We start from the raw sequence: 17,277 nt of genomic DNA on the forward strand, positions 1-17,277 counted from the left end.
GCATCCTTTGTGCTCTGTTTGCTTTTGATTTCGTGTGTTGTATGGATACCCATCCCGTGTCTTAACAATTCTGTTGGAAACGTTCCTTTCTAGTTTGTGCGAAGAACCAAAGATGGAGCCTTCCTCCTCCCCCTCGCCAAGTTATAAACCTTGACAGCTGCATTAAACCAGCTGAGCGTGTGTTTGTGTGTGTGTGTAGTTTTAGGCCTCTCCAGGTAGACTCAATGTGTTGGGTTCTTGCTGCTTTCTTGCTGGGGTTGGTTTCCTCGCAGACATGTCATTACCTGGCTGGGTAACATCATCAGTGCCAGGGAGAGTTGATACGCCATTGTGTTACTCAAGCACTTTTGATCGTTTGTAAGTTTTCTGACGGACAGGAAGTTAAACCCTCAATTTGAGTGACGTTTTGGGATTCTTAAATTCGCAAGCAATACCTGTTGACTTTCGGGCTCCTGCTTGAGGGGCGGCAATAAATAATTCCGACAGGGACTCTCCCACCCAACTTGTTTTCTTTATTATTTCATTTTTAGTTTTATTAATAAAGGTAGTCCTCAACTTACGACCACAATTTACGTTGCTAAGTGAGATGTTTGTTCAGTGAGTTCTGCCCCGTTTTACGACTTTTCCGGCCATGGTTGTTGTGAATCGCTGCCGTTTGTTAAGTTAGCAGTGCGGTTGTTGAGTGAAGCTGGCTTCCCCATTGACTTTGCTTGTCAGAAGGTCGCAAAAGGGGATCACAGGAGCCTCGGACACTGCAACCGTCTGTTCTGTCTCCTTCCCCACTTCAGACCCACGAGCTGGCCTTCAGCCAGTGGATTCACGGCTCTTATCAGTCCTGGCAGAGAAATCGCAGCTGCCTGCCAAAGTTCAAACAAATGACTCACGGAGCAAGACTTTCAGCTCTTTTTGAAACGGATCAGCTAAACTTTTGCTTCCCGTGGAGTGAGAGCAGTCCCAAAGCTCCTTATATATCCTGCTTCTGCCCCACCCTTCCTTTTGATGACGCCGCCTCTCTAATCTTCTGAAGCACGGGTCAAGCCAAGCTTGATTATTATTATCAGCTGGGTCTGAAGGCGTAGCCTGGGGAAGGGAGGAATCGGGATGACGGCCTCATTATGTCCTCCGACTGGTCTGGTTCTGGCACCTGGAGCCGAGCCAAAGGAATCGGTGCTCCCAAAGTAAGCCTTACCGGCCCTTCCCCCTCGCTCTCCGAGTCACTTTCGGGCATGGGGCCAGGTTCGGGGGCTGGAGTCACAACACGATCATAAATCTGAATCAGGTGCCAAGTGCCTGAATTTGGATCGTGTAACCAGGGAGACGCTGCCGTTGTGTGTGAGAAATGGTCATAAGTGGCTTTTTTCAGTGCCTGTGTAACTTTGAACGGTCACAAAACGAGCTGTTGTATGTCAAGTTAATGGTGGGATCTTCTACAGCAGAGGTCTCCAACCTTGGCAACTTTCAGCCTGGCGGACTTCAACTCCCAGAATCCTCCAGCCAGCAAAGCTGGCTGAGGAATTCTGGGAGTTGAAGTCCGCCAGGCTGAAAGTTGCCAAGGTTGGGAGACCTCTGTTCTATAGAACAGTTTTCTATGTCACGTAATAAACTTAAGGATAACATCACAAGGGATTGCAGCTAGTCCTTAGCTTACAACCACAATCGAGCCTGACATTTCTGTTGCTAAATGAAATCGTTATAAGCGAGTTTCTCCCCATTGTACGACCTTTCCTGCCACTGTTGTTAAGTGAATCACTGCAGTTGTTAAGTGAATCTGGCTTCCCCATTGACTGCTTGTCAGGAGGTCGCAGAAGCGGATCGCGTGACCCCGGGAACATTGCGACCGTCATAAATATGAGTCAGTGGCTAAGTGTCCAAGTTTTGATTGGGAATTCTTCAACGGTCGTCAATCACATCAAATGTCATAAATCTGTTGTGTCTCGTCCGCTTTCACCGCAGCCGGGGCCTTCTTACCTGCTTCCGAACGCTGAGGAATGTCCTAGTATGCCTCCCGGCCCCAGCCCTGGCTCCATGCCCAGACAGGCTGAGGAGGAAGAAGTACCTCCAGCCCCCAGCTCTGGCTCCATGCCCAGACAGGCTGAGGAGGAAGAAGTACCTCCAGCCCCCAGCTCTGGCTCCATGCCCAGACAGGCTGAGGAGGAAGAAGTACCTCCAGCCCCCAGCTCTGGCTCCATGCCCAGGCAAACGGAGCAACTAGACCCTCCCTCCCCACAGCATGTGAGCCTGAGGAAGGTCAATTACCAACAGCTGCAGACTGGAGTGACCCTCGCTTCAGAAGAATTGATAGGCGGCGGTGACAGAAGGAAGGGAGGGGCAGGCCTGGATAAGTGCTGAGTCATGGAGCCACACCCCATGGCCTATATAAAGGAACTGCTTTCTGGCATTCTCTGAGTCAGGCAAAGTCTAAACATATCTTGCTGAAGTCACTTTCTGGTCTCCTGCCTGCCTTGAGAACTTTGCTAGGACTTTGGCAGAGCTGCAGAGGCATGCCTGATTCGGATTTCCCTGACCCGGCCGTCAGCGGAGGAGTGGGACACGACAAAATCACTTTTTTTCAGTACGGTTGTAAATGCAAACAGTCATTAAACAAATGATTATAAACCAAGGACTACTTGAAATTACCCTGAAGGGGTTCTATTGTCAGCAGAGGACCTGGGGATGCTGGGTTCAAATCTCTTATTCAGAGAAAAAAAATCATAAAAAATAACACTGTTGGGTATGTTTTTCTCACAGTGAGCTCTATTTAGTTAAGTCAGTTTTCTATAGAGTTTATCGATGGCCATCAAAAGGCAACCTGAGTATCCCCCAGGCCCATTGGTGAGTCTCGGACTGACCTACCTCTTAGGGGTGTTGTGAAGATCGAAGGCTGGGAGTAGGGAAGGAGAAGAAGAATTGAGTCACTGAGATTATGAAACATGCAGAGTTGGTTCATTTGATTGCTTTGTTTATCTTTTGCGACTTAGTTACCAGTTGTGTAAACCCTCTCCACCAGCGGTGAAATCCTCTGGTCTGATACCGGTTTGTGCGTCTGCACGTATCCGCTATGCCACACAATTTAGATTAGCCAGAAAGCAGGAAACCTGACGATTCTAGCCAATATGAATTGCGCGTCACAGCTGATTGTCGCTCAAGCTGATCGGTTCACCCGAACCGGTAGCATTTTTTACTACCGGTTCGGGAGAACCAGTCCAAACCGGTAGCATTTCACTCCTTCTCTCCACCTCTTTGCTTAGTTTCTTATTTGCTGATTGTGTGATTCCCCACAAATAGATTAATTCCACAGCTAAATGGAGCTTCGTATTTTATGAACGCAGAAGAAATTTCTCTGAACTCTTTGGAAGATGGAAGCATGGAAGAAATCCCTTTGTTATTTCCTGCTTCTTCTTTTCTTTTCTTTTTTTTAGCCAGGGCTTGTACGAATGCAAGAATTGGTATTTCTTGTGGTGTGATATTGTTTTGGTGTTTGTCCATTAAAATAATTCCTCCCTCCCTCTCCCCCCCCCGTTTATTTTCCTTTTTTTAAATAATGCTTGAAGGAGTCTCTTGTCGCTTGAGGTTTCTGTCACTGAGTTTCCTCCTGCTTACAAGAGAGTTGAGAAATGTCCCTGGCTGAAATGCGGCTTCGCAACTGGTCAACCCCACACAAGCCGTGCGTGTACTTCGGCTGCATAATAGTATGACGGCTAATTTAAAAAAAGGGGGAAACTGATAATTGGATGCAGATAAACCAGGGGTGTCAAACTGATTTCATTGAGGGCTGCATCAGAGTTGTGTTTGACCTCGGGGGAGTGGGGGGCAGAGTGGATGTGGCTAAGGTGGGCATGGCCAGCTCAACGTCACTTGAGTCGGGGACCCCTGTGGTGGCCCGAGCGCTCTACCCGCGAAAACGGACTCCCGAGCTCCGTTTTCACCTGCGATGGCCTCCTGCAACCCTCTGCCAGCGAAAACAGAGCTCAGGAGGACCGCCTGCGGCCCTTACAAACTCCGTTTCCACTGGCAGAGGCACCACGGGCCGTTCCTTCACTGTTCCCAGGGCGGCCCTGCGGGCTGGATCTAAGCATCCCGCCAGCCGGATCCGGCCCCCGGGCCTTGAGTTTGACACCCCTGAGGTAGACCTTGAGTCACGACTGTAATGGAGCCTTCTTATTTACGGCCGGAAGTCATGATATTACAAACTTATTTTGTGGTGGTCATTAAATGAACAGATTATTTGTTAGGGGCCCCAGTTTTCATGACAACCAGAAATAAATGCCAGTCCTGCGACCACATGGCACCGCTAATACCTGTAAACTTGGCCTAGTTGCCAAACGCTCGGTGTGTGATTGTGTGACCATGGGAGAGGAGCGGCTATTGTAACTTTGAATCTAAGTCATAAGTACCTCCAGATCGGTTTGTCGTAATTTTGGACCCCAGTTAAGCGATCAGTTATAAGTCAAGGACTACCTGTAGAAAGGAATTAGCTGACCAAGGAGAATGAGGAAAGACTAGATACATACAAGTAGAAATAATGGTGTTATTGTCTAGTTAGGGCATTCTTGATTGACATTTGAGAAGCTGCCGGTAGATATTTGCCAGAGCGGCATCTCAAAACCAGGAAGGGGCATGTGATTGGTTCCTCCTTTTGCATCTGGGGAGATCTTCCTGTCCCTTGGTCGTTGGAGATGCTCTGTTGCCCCTCCTTTCCCCATTCTGTGACTTTTTTCCATCGGTCCTAAGGGAGCAGCGGCCTGGCGCTGGATTTGGAATCCTTCCTTCCAAAGAGATCATCAGAATTGTACGAGTTGGGCAGACACGTAGCAAAACATCCACCGAATAGTAATTTTTACACCTTTCGGAAATGTAATAATATCCAGTAAGTGAACTTTTAATAACGAATATTCAATAAACGAAACTTTTAATAAAATTTAAATCCATTCAAGCGTGGAGCCTGCTGTCTGTTTCTTGGCTATGACTCGACACGCGGTCTTTAGCCAGGCCACAGGGATGGGAGAGCGGGTGGAAAATCCAGGGGGTGGTTACTGCTATGTGTCAACTGTTCAGCTGGCGAATCCAGAAAAAGAAACTCCTGGGACATTGTTTTACCAAGAGTGCAAACTTTACTGAATTAAATCCTCGTTGGCACAGAAGGAGCAAAACCAGCTCTGGGGCTTCCCACACAAAAGCATGCATAGTTCATTCTCCCTTTTCCCCCACGAGCCACCCACAATCTATTACTTCCACCAATCACTTCAGTTCATTTTGTTATGGGAACCGGCCGGCCCTACTGGGACATCTGCTCAGGGTGTCCTTGAAGGGGAAGCAGTGTTTCCCGGGAACCAACTGTTCTGACCTAGGCGTTCCCAAACCACGAAGCACATTCCTTATCCCGACAAAAATCCCTTTTTATTAAGTTACTGTGAATTTCTCTCATTCACATTCAGCAAAATCTTCCAAGGGTGAATTTACAGTCACAGACCATCTGGTTTGGAGAGCTGCCAGGCTGATATCTTCAAAACTTGGCAAGGAGTCTTGGAGAGTCATGAACCAATTAAGCGAACTAATTGTCTCCTGAAAACGCCCATCCCCTTTCACTCCTCTTTTATTCCCTCTGGGAGGGACCATTCATCGTCCACCTGTGTCCTTACTCCCAAGTTGACCCTTGTTCCTTAAGCTGTTCCCTTCCTCTGGCAACTCTGTGCATGTGCATACTGGGAACAGGCTCCAGCTGTTTGTCTGCCTTACTGATGTCTGACTCCAAAGGCAGCTGATAACTGTCATGCGGTCCTGCCCCCATCTCTGCCTCCGAAGCAGAGTACTCGTCAGAGCCTTCCCCAGACTTCAGGACTGGCCCATGTTCTTCCCCAACCTCCTCACTGTCCGAATCTACTACCAGCTCCACTGGTTGCTGGCGGCCACAACACCAACATTCCAGTCCACCACCCCCCTATTTTTTGTCAAGTTGTTAGCGAAGCAGAATATAGGTGAATGTTCGAGTCAGGCTTGGAGCCACATTCTTATGAGCAGGCTTTGGTGTTCACACAGGTAATAGAATAGAATAGCATAGCATAGCATAGCATAGCATAGCATAGAATAGAATAGAATAGAATAGAATAGAATAGAATAGAATAGAATAGAATAGAATAGAATAGAATAGAATAGAATTTTTTATTGGCCAAGTGTGATTGGACACACAAGGAATTTGTCTTGGTGCATATGCTCTCAGTGTACATAAAAGAAAAGATACGTTCATCAAGGTACAACATTTACAACACAATTGATGGTCAATATATCAATATAAATCATAAGGATTGCCAGCAACAAGTTATAGTCATACAGTCATAAGTGGAAAGAGATTGGTGATGGGAACGATGAGAAGATTAATAGTTCAGATTCAGTAAATAGTTTGACAGTGTTGAGGGAATTATTTGTTTAGCAGAGTGATGGCCTTCGGGTAAAAACTGTTCTTGTGTCTAGTTGTTCTGGTGTGCAGTGCTCTATAGCGTCGTTTTAATAAAGGGCAGGGATTCAATTGCAGATGCCCTTGCTCTTAACTTTTCCGCCCCACCCATTAAGATAGTCTAAGCCAGAGGTCCTCAATCTGTGGGCCATGGCCCGCTACTGGGCTGTGGCCTGTTGGCCACCGGGCCACATGAGTGGCTGGCCAGTGCGCAGGTGTGTGCGTTCATGCACACCTCCCACTCATGCTAGCATCATCATGAGCATCGCATGGGAGCTAGCATCGCCGTGAGCATCGTGCGAGTGCTAGCGTCACAATGAGCATTGTGCGGACACTAGCGTTGCCGCGAGCATCATGCAGGCGTTAGCATCGCTGTGAGTGTTGCATGCACTCATGGTCCCATTTGCATCAGGTGCTTGCTCTCGGCCCTGTTCGCACGTACACATGCACGCATAAAGGCTCCTGCCCTTCCCCCCATCTGGGCTGTCAACCACAAAGGTTATTTATTTATTTATTTATTTATTTATTAATCAAACTTTTACACCGCACCATCTCCCGCAGGACTCAGGGCGGTTCACAGCTATATTAAAATACAATATAATAAATAACAATATAAAACCAAATTAAAACTAAATATTTTAATGGCCAAATCACTAAAAACGGTAGAAACCGATTAAAAACCCCTTTAAAATTTAACTAAAATATTTCTTAGGCTGGTCCAGCTCGCTGAAATAATAAAGTCTTCAGTTCACATCTGAAGGCCCGGAGGTCGGGAAGTTGTCGTAACCCCAGAGGAAGCTCGTTCCACAGGGCTGGTGCTGCCACAGAGAAGACCCTCCCCCTGGGGGTCGCCAACCTGCATTGTTTGGTCGACGGCACCCTGAGGAGGCCCACTCTGTGGGAGCGCACAGGTCGTTGGAAGGCAATCGGCGGCAGAAGGCGGTCTCGAAGGTATCCCGGTCCTAAGCCATGGAGCGCTTTAAAGGTGGTGACCAAAACCTTGAATTGCACCCGGAAGGCCACCGGCAGCCAGTGTAGGCCGCGCAGGATGAGTGTTATGTGGGAGCAACGCGGTGCTCCTTCTATCACCCGCGCGGCCGCATTCTGGACTAGCTGGAGCCTCCTGGTGCTCTTCAAGGGGAGCCCCATGTAGAGAGCATTGCAATAGTCCAGGCGGGAAGTGACGAGGGCGTGAGTGACCGTGCGTAAGGCGTCCCGGTCAAGGAAGGGGCGCAACTGGCGAATCAGGTGAACCTGATAAAATGCTCCCCTGGCGACAGCTGTCAAAGGTTCCTCTAAGGACAGCCGATCGTCCAGGAGAACGCCTAAGTTGTGCACTCCTCCCCTGGGGGTCAGTACTTCCCCCCCGACAGTCAGCGATGGTGTAAGCTGATTGTACCGGGACGACGGAACCCACAGCCACTCTGTCTTGGAAGGGAACTTGGTGGTCCTACATGTGAAAATAGGAAGCCCGGTGGCTCAGTGGTTTAAAGACACTGGAATTGGTCTCTGCTCCAATGGTTCGAGTCCCAGCAACACATAGCAGAGTGAGCCCCTGTCACTTGCCTCAGGTTCTGCCCACCAACAGTTCAAAAGCAGCTGCCTGCGAGTAGATAAATTGGTACCACTTCAGTGGGAGACGTGGCAGAGTTTCATGCGGACAGTCAGACGCCTGCCAGAGCTGGATACCCAACTGTGAGGCAACTACGGTGGTGAGAGAAGGGAAGGCCCCGGATGATGTCACAGGATGCTGCTGGTCTTTCTGGTGTGGAGCTAGTTCGCCTCCTATAGGGCATCCTGGACAGCGCATGAGTGTGAACTAAATAGACTAGCATTCTTCGGCAGCAAAACAACTACTGTATTAACACTGTAACCTGGCTAATTTACTACTGCTATACACTAAATAACAATGTCAAAAGGAATGAAAAGGGACCATTTTGCTCCTGTCAGGTATTGGATCCAATCACATATTTCTTCCCTGCCCTTCCTACATATGGCAAGCACCCTAATGTTCAGTTCTCCCTGGGGATAATATTTGAAATATCGCTCCTTTGCCACAAGTGAGGATTAGCTTTCTCTCCCATGTGCGTTCTCCGTCTGACTTTAGATGCCTCTGAAAGGACAGCCTGTCTCAACTATGAGGCATCCGAAAAATAAAACCTTCCTTGATTAGAGCTTGACTCTTGGTGAATTAGTGGATATATATCCACACATTGTTTTTAGCATTTCGCATTAGAGCGGCGCAGTGGCCTAGAGGTGAAGTTGCTCGCCTCCCACTCGGAAGGTTGAGAGTTCAATCCTAAGCAGATGGAGAGAGATGTTTATCAGGGCGCAAAGAGAAAATATCTGCTGCAAACTTCCTGACATATAGGCGTCAGGAAGGGCATCAGCCCAGTAAACGCTCAGCTCGATTCGGTTGTCTGGATTCCACCCCAATAAAAGGGATTACAGGGTCATAAAAAGGAAAAAAAGGGAAGTTTTCTATTTCAAAATGATCTCTTTCTAAAAAATGTTCTCCTGTCTAGCCTTCAGCCATGGTATTCACTGGTAGTATTCTACTCAATATTTCATAGGGCTACATAAGGTTATGTATTATGCATGTTCATGAACCCAGCCTCTTACAGTGAGCAGATGCTATCACCTACTGTCAGTATCACACTGTAATGGGTGGATCTTTGGAGTCAAATAAAAAAAACTCTATAAATCAAAAGCTGATTTAAGTACCAAACTTAAAAGAGACTCTTGCTTTCTTGCTTTTATTGATGGTCATTTTGCTGTGTCATTTTCAATAGGATTTATCAGAGGCATGCTGATTTAGAGTTTTTCCTTACATTATAAATTCTGCTTCAGTTCTTTAATCTTAACAAATTGACTTCCTCCTCAGTTCAGGTTAATCTATTTATATTTATAATATATTTATAATCTATACAAGTGGGATTAAAACTTCCATCATTAAGTGAGGTGGTTAAATGAGTTATGTCCAATTCTACAATCTTTTTTTGCTGCCATTGTTAAGTGAACAACTGTGAATAGAATAGAATAGAATAGAATAGAATAGAATAGAATAGAATAGAATAGAATAGAATAGAGCTGGAAGGGACCTTGGAGGTCTTCTAGTCCAGCCCCCTGCTCAAGCAGGAGAACCTATACCAGTTCAGACAAGTAACTATCCAGTCTCTTCTTAAAAACCTCCATGAAGCACCCATAATTTCTGTAGGCATGCCTGGTTTATTGGTTTATTTGTCCTCACTGTCAGGAAGTCAGGTTGCTTCTCTCCTTGATTAGTTTCCAACCATTATTTCTTGTCCTGCCCTCTGTTGATTTGGAGCATAATTTGAACCCCTCTTCTTTGTGGCAGCCCCTGAAATACTGGAATACTGATATCATTTCACCCCTAATTTTTCTTTTCTCTAGACAGCCAAATCCAATTCCTGCAGCTGTTCTTCGTATGGTTTAGTCTCCAGGCCTTGGATCATCTTAGTTGCTCTTCTCTGAACTTTTTCCAAAGAGATCATTAAGTGAAACACAAGGTTGTTCAGCAAATCTGGCCTTGCTTGTTAGAAGCTGCCTTGGAATGTCACAAATGGTGATTATGTGACCCTGGCAGGGGAAAAAATCTAGCAGGTTCTAATAGGTTCTCGAGAACCGGTAGCGGAAATTTTGAGTAGTTCGGAGAACCGGCAAGTGCCACCTCTGGCTGGCCCCAGAGTAGGGTCGGAATGGGGATTTTGCAATATCCTTCCCCTGCCACGCCCACCAAGCCATGCCCACAGAACCGGTAAGGAAAATTTTTGGATTTCACCCCTGGACCCTGGGATACTCATCGTGAGCTTAAAACACACCTATTTATTCAAGCGGGACTGGCATAATAGTGTTGAATTTTAAATTTGGGGTTTATTAATATTTTAAAATTTTAAAATCTAAATTTTAATTTATCAGCCTTTATAATCTGCTATGTTTTAAATGTTGTTTTAATTGTATATATTTTGTTTTATCGTTGGCTGTACACCGCCCTGAGTCCTTCAGGAGAAGGGCGGTATAAAAATTTAATAAATAATAATAATAATAATAATAATAATACTGCAACTGTCATAAATATACGCCAGTGGCTAAGCACCCAAATTTTGATCCTGTGTCCGTGGGGACTTTGCAGTTATCATTAGTATGAGGGATTGGTTGTAAGTCACTTTTTTCAACACTGTTGTAACTTTGGTCACTAAACGAATGGTGGTAAGTCAAGAGCTCTATTGCATTTTTGTACATTTCCTTATACAGGGTAAAAGCAAATATGGGTCATGAACAACACAATAAAACTAATGTCAACCAACACACACACACACAAAGGAAAGCGAGAGGACTCTCTGAAAGAAATCTTGAAATCAGGCAAACTGAAAAGAAAATATCAACTCGCTCACCTGCTGTGCATAAGTGAGATTTTTTAAAAATCTCATTCTATTTGTATATTTTACAAAGTCAACTTATTGCCCCCCCAACAATCTGGGTCCTCATTTTACCTACCTTATAAAGGATGGAAGGCTGAGTCAACCTTGGGCCGGGCTTGAACCTGCAGTAATTGCAGGCTACTGTGTTCTAATAACAGGCTTCTAACAGCCTGAGCTATTACGGCCCTTACGATTCCATTTTTAGCTGAAGAATATTGGGAAAATACAGAGTACAGGATAATAGATTTGATAGGCACCTTGGAGGTCTTCTAGTCCAACCCCCCTGCTCAAGCAGAAGACCCTGGCGTATTCCATTTCGGACAAACGGCTCACCAGGAAAAGCGTGGAAGAAAATCCATGTGATTGCTAAGAGTTGACACCGACTTCATGGTACATGATTGAACAATCAGTTGGGAAAAGGCATGAAATTAAAGGCGCTCACTGGGGAATTCTGGGAGTTGAAGTCCACAAGTCTTCAGGCTGCCAAGGTTGAGAAATGTTAAGCTAAAAGTCGGTAGACATTCTCAGTCATTCAGGTCATGGTTGTCCCAAAGGTGCTTTTTTTCAAGAGGTGACTGGACTTTCTTGGTGTTTTTTTTTCTGAAGACGTTTCGCTTCTCATAGAATAGAACAGAATTCTTTATTGGCCAAGTGTGATTGGACACACAAGGAATTTGTCTTGGTGCATATGCTCTGTGTACATAAAAGAAAAGATACATTCATCAAGAATCATAAGGTACAACAATGGTAGTCATAGGGAACAATAACATCCAAGAAGCATCCAAGAAGCTTCTTCAACTCCTCCCATTCCCCACTGTCCTGTCATAGATGAAGAAGCTTCTTGGATGAGAAATGGAATGTCTTCAAAAGAAAAAAACAAGGCAGTCCAGTGGCCTCCTGGAAAAGCACCGTTGGGTTGAGTTAAGCTATTAGTGCAATTCAACTACAGATCTAAAGTAGCTCCAGGCGCGCGTATTGTTGTTTCCCTGGGAGCTGGCCATGGTGCTGAAGGCAACCGAGAGAATTCATGGGGTTTTTTTCCTGCAGTGAGCTGACCATGGTGCTGACTTCTTCAAAGTCTCCAAAGGGGAAAAAAACCAAGAAAGTCCAGTTGCCTCCTGAAAAAGTAGCTTTGGGGCAACCATGACCTGGATGACTGAGAATCTCCATCGACTTTTAGCTATACAGTTTGGGATGAGCACCCTTTGAATGGTGTAGGAGTATGAACGGATTTTCCAGAAAAAAATTGTACGCCGGTTGGAGGTGTAGACAACCCAGACTCATCCCCAACAGCCTGCGCCTGTCTTCAACAGGGAAGGGACAAAGGGCAGAAAATACCCTGCAGCCAAGAAGGCTTCACACCCTTTTGCACTATTCAGGTGACCCTGAGGACACAGATAAACCTCCAAGGGGCCTCAATGACTCTCTAAAAGGATGCAAATGACCAGCTGTCTGCAAGGAATATCAATCCTTCCATTCCCCACCATCCAGTCAGAGCAGAAGCAGCTTCTTGAATGAGAAGCGAAATGTCTTCAAAGAAAAACCAGAAAGCCCAGCTTTCTGAAAGTCCAATCGACTCCTGAAAAAAGCACCATTGGGTTCCTTTCCTCCTCTCGTTTCCCTTTTGTGACATTGGGATGACCGCTGAGCATGGTTTTTTTTTATTTGCATTTATATCCCGCCCTTCTCCGAAGACTCAGGGCGGCTTACACTATGTTAGTAATAGTCTTCATCCTATTTGTATATTTATATACAAAGTCAACTTATTGCCCCCAACAATCTGGGTCCTCATTTTACCTACCTTATAAAGGATGGAAGGCTGAGTCAACCTTGGGCCTGGTGGGACTAGAACCTGCAGTAATTCTAAGCAGCTGCTGTTAATAACAGACTGCATTAGCAGTCTGAGCCACAGAGGCCCCTACAGAGGTTTTGGCATTGATCGGTCCCTGCCAATTCCCCACCATTTTCCAGACCCGAACACTTTAACACCAAAACGTGACCTATATTTTAGAAATGTTTCATAAAAAGGAAGCTAAAACGCAAGGCAATTAAGAGACTAACTACAGGTAGTCCTTAATTTAGGAGTGTAATCAAGTCTGCAATTAGGGTCATAAATTGGGCCAATTATTAAGGAGGTCACCCTGTGATTGCACCAGATTTTATGACGACCTTGTTTGCAGTGATCATTAAGCAAAATTATTTTAGCCAGTGGAGTTTTCTGCCGGAAGCCATTTGCCAAGTGCTAGTACAGGGGTCCCCAACCTTGGTCACTTTAAGACTTGTGGACTTCAACTCCCAGAGTTCCTCAGCCAGCAAAGCTGGCTGAGGAATTCTGGGAGTTGAAGTTCACAAGTCTTAAAGTGACCAAGGTTGGAGATCCCTGTGCTAGTAGATACAAATCAGTTGCCAAGTGTCCAAAAAGCAAACATGTGACATTTGCTGGCTGAGGAACTCTGGGAGTTGAAGTCCACAAGTCTTCAAGTTGCCAAGGCTGGAGACCCCTGTTCTAGAGCCGTGGTGGCGCAGTGGTTAGAATGCAGTACTGCAGGCTACCTCTGCTGACTGCCGGCTGCCAGAGTTCAGCAGTTTGATTCTCACTGGCTCAAGGTTGACTCAGCCTTCCGAGGTGGGTAAAATGAGGACCCAGATTGTTGGGGACAATATGCTGACTCTGTAAACCTCTTAAGAGAGGGCTGTCAAAGCACGATGAAGCAGTAGATAAGGTCTAAGTCCTATTGCTATTCTCAAAAAGATGTATGATGGGAGACTGGATGGAAAGGGGAGCTCATGAAAGCTGTGATTGATAATGCTGACGAGTCTCAAAAAGAGAAATGGAAATTTTTTAATAACAATAGAGGTAAAGCAATGCATGGACTAGGATGCATTTTCGAAGATAAGTGTCGAGCCCAGCTCTGGCTCGACACATGACGCTACATGGATCCGGATCATGGAAGCAGCCCTTAATCAAAGATCCAAAGGGATGACATATCAAGGACTTGTTTGAGGGCTGCAGGGATCTGCGTTTGGCAAGCATGAGAAAAGAATCAGCACACTGGCAGATGAGGGCTGGGCGTTAAGAACAGCTGCTTTAGTTCCGGGATTTAGCAGATGATATGGCAGCTGAGGCTGTCAGACGAGGAGGGAGAGAGCAGCCGGGCGTCCAACCAACGGAGCAGTTCAGCCATGGGACGGGACATGAGCAACGTGGGATGTTTAAAAGGGGCTGAGAGCAGAAGCTCTCAGCCTTGACTTTATACAGAGAGACCTCGACTTTTACTGAGACCCGGTTTGTAGCAGACCCAATAAACGAAGTCACTATCGGAAAGAAAACCAAGTTGGCTTGTTTCTCCTCAGGGCGTCTGAAACGACTGTGGCTGAGCTAGCCGAGAATAAGAGATTCATGGAGAATAGCAATAGCAATAGCACTTAAGACTTATATACACCGCTTCATGGTGCTTTACAGCCCTCTCTCTAAGTGGTTCACAGAGTCAGCCTATTGCCCCCAACACTCTGGGCCCTGAGATTGTACTGGGGAAGCAGTGAATGCCGTTGGTGTAAACCAGATTTAAATGTGCTTCCTTTTCTTTCTTTTTTAATTTGCATTTATATCCCGCCCTTCTCCGAAGACTCAGGGCGGCTTACACAATGTCAAGCAATAGTCTTCATCCATTTGTATATTATATACAAAGTCAACTTATTGCCCCCAACAATCTGGGTCCTCATTTTACCTACCTTATAAAGGATGGAAGGCTGAGTCAACCTTGGGCCTGGTGGGACTCGAACCTGCAGTTGTATTAACAAGCAGCTGCTGTTAATAACAGACTGTCTTAGCAGTCTGAGCCACCAGAATTTAATTTTGTCTTACCTATTTCTTACTCCTTTTCTGGACGCTGCAAAACATTGCTTAGCCAGAAAGAGAATATCTTGCTGGGAATTTAAAGACATATGTCAGAAGGAGGAGAATGACCTGCTAGATAGCGAAGGATCAGCAAGCAGCATACTTAATTGTAGGGATGACTTTCAACTCATAAAAAGTCCTGCTGGATTAATAAGATGCTGAAATGGAGGCTCATTTGTCTTCTGGGACAGGGCTGTGTGGTAACAGGCTGCGCTAAATAGAGCCATTGGTTCATTAGTGCTCCTGCTAGATGCTTAAGTCCCAAAGGTACCCATTGGCCCCGATGTTTTGATCTTACTGCATTGCATTTAACAGAATAACAGAGTTGGGACCTTGGAGGTCTTCTTATCCAACCCCCTCCTCAAGCAGCAAAGCCTACACCATTTCAGACAAATTGTTGTCCAAACTCTTCTTAAAAACCTCCAGTGATGAAGCAATCATAATTTCTGGAGGCAAGCTGTTCCACTGGATAATCGTTCTGTCAGGAAATTTCTCCTTATTTCTAGGTTGCTTCTCTCGATTAGTTTCCATCCATTCCTCTTGTCCTGTCTTTAGCTGCTTTGGAGAATAGCTTGATTCCCTCTTCTTTGTGGCAGCCCCTGAGATATCGGAACACTGCTATCATGTCTCCCCTAGTCCTTCTTTTCATTAAACTAGACATACCCAGTTCCTGCAACCGTTCTTTGTATGTTTTAGCCTCCAGTCCTCTAATCCAGTGGTAGTCAACCTGGTCCCTACCGCCCACTAGTGGGCATTCCAGCTTTCATGGTGAGCGGTAGGGTGTTTTTTTTTATTTGAATTTATATCCAGCCCTTCTCCGAAGACTCAGGGCGGCTTACATTGTGTTAAGCAATAGTCTTCATCCATTTGTATATTATATACAAAGTCAACTTTTATTGCTCCCAACAATCTGGGTCCTCATTTTACCTACCTTATAAAGGATGGAAGGCTGAGTCAACCTTGGGCCTGGTGGGACTTGAACTTGCAGTAATTGCAAGCTGCTGTGTTAATAACAGACTGCTTAGTCTGTTGAGCCACCAGAGGCCCTTTTGTCCGATACTGAAGCACTTTCCTTTTTTTTTTAAATTGACTTTTAAAAAAAAAATTCATAGCATTATTTAAAAACATTTTCATTAGGTTTTCATAAAATTCCCCGTGACAATTTAAATTTCTGAAAATATACTATTTCTATTGCCTGCGCATAAGTGTAGTTCACGTTACGTAAGTGAAACTAAATGGCGCTATAGTGCAAGTGCAAACAAAAGAGCCTCATCCCAGAATAGCTCGCGCATCTCGCTCCATACCACCCAGCTGTAACAAACAAGCCGAGCTGTTAGCCGGCATACCCCCCCCCCCAATCCAATCCACGATGCGCGAGAGGCATGCACAGATGACGATACACGGTGCATTACTATGGAACCGGTGGGCAGTTAGAAAATTTTACTACTAACAGAGATACAAAAGTGGGCTGTAGGTATGAAAAGGTTGACTACCCTTGCTCTAATCAGATGTGAAATCCAGCAGGTAGCGGAAATTTTGAGTTCGGAGAACTGGCAAATACCACCTCTGGCTGGCCCCAGAGTGGGGAGGGAATGGGAATTTTGCAGTATCCTTTCCCTGGAGTGGGGTGGGAATGGAGATTTTGCAGTATCCTTCCGGTACCACGCCCACCAAGCCACACCCACCAAGCCACACCCACGAAACCGGCAGTAAAAAAAATTGGATTTCACCACTGCCCCTAATCCTCTTTGTTGCTCTTCTCTCCACTCTTTCTAGAGTCTCCACATCTTTTTTTTACCTTGTGGCGACCACAACTGGATGCAGTATTCCAAGTGTGGCCTTCCGAAGGCATTAAAAAGTAGCATTAACGGAGCTTCCGGTGATGGTGTCAGGGGCAATGCAGAGGGAAAAGAACGACCTCCGTTCTTTGACTCTGTTTATTTCGTGCTTGGGGATCCTTTGAAGGCGTGTTGAAGGCTTGGAGAGCTACACAAGGCAGAGGGGAAGCCCGGGGATCAGTGAGGTGGTGTGCAACCGCCCTGTTGTGCCTCGCCCGCCCCCCTCTCCGCAGCCGGGCCCCTCCCATCTCCTGTTATCTGAGCCAGAGACTGATAGTGAAGAAGAATGGCCTGGCATGTCTCCAGCCCCCAGCCCTGGTACCATGCCTGGACAGACTGAGCAAATAAACCTCCCTTCTACAGCGTGTGAGCAAGAAGCCAGCTATGAGCTAGAATTACCGGCAGCTGAGCAGGAGGACAAAACGTGGACAGATCCCCGCTTCCAGAGAATGGAGAGGCGACATCAGCAAAAGGAAGGGAGGGGCAGGCCTGGATAAGTGCTGAGTCATGGAGCCACACCCCATGGCCTATATAAAGGATCTGCTTTTTGGCATTCCTTGAGTCAGGCAAAGTCTCATCTGGTTGCTGAAGTCACACCTTGGATTCCTGCCTGCCCTGAGAACTCTGACAGGAATTTGGCAAAGCTGC

Source organism: Ahaetulla prasina, chromosome 2 (genome assembly GCF_028640845.1).
Source record: "Ahaetulla prasina isolate Xishuangbanna chromosome 2, ASM2864084v1, whole genome shotgun sequence".
Lineage (NCBI taxonomy): Eukaryota > Metazoa > Chordata > Lepidosauria > Squamata > Colubridae > Ahaetulla > Ahaetulla prasina.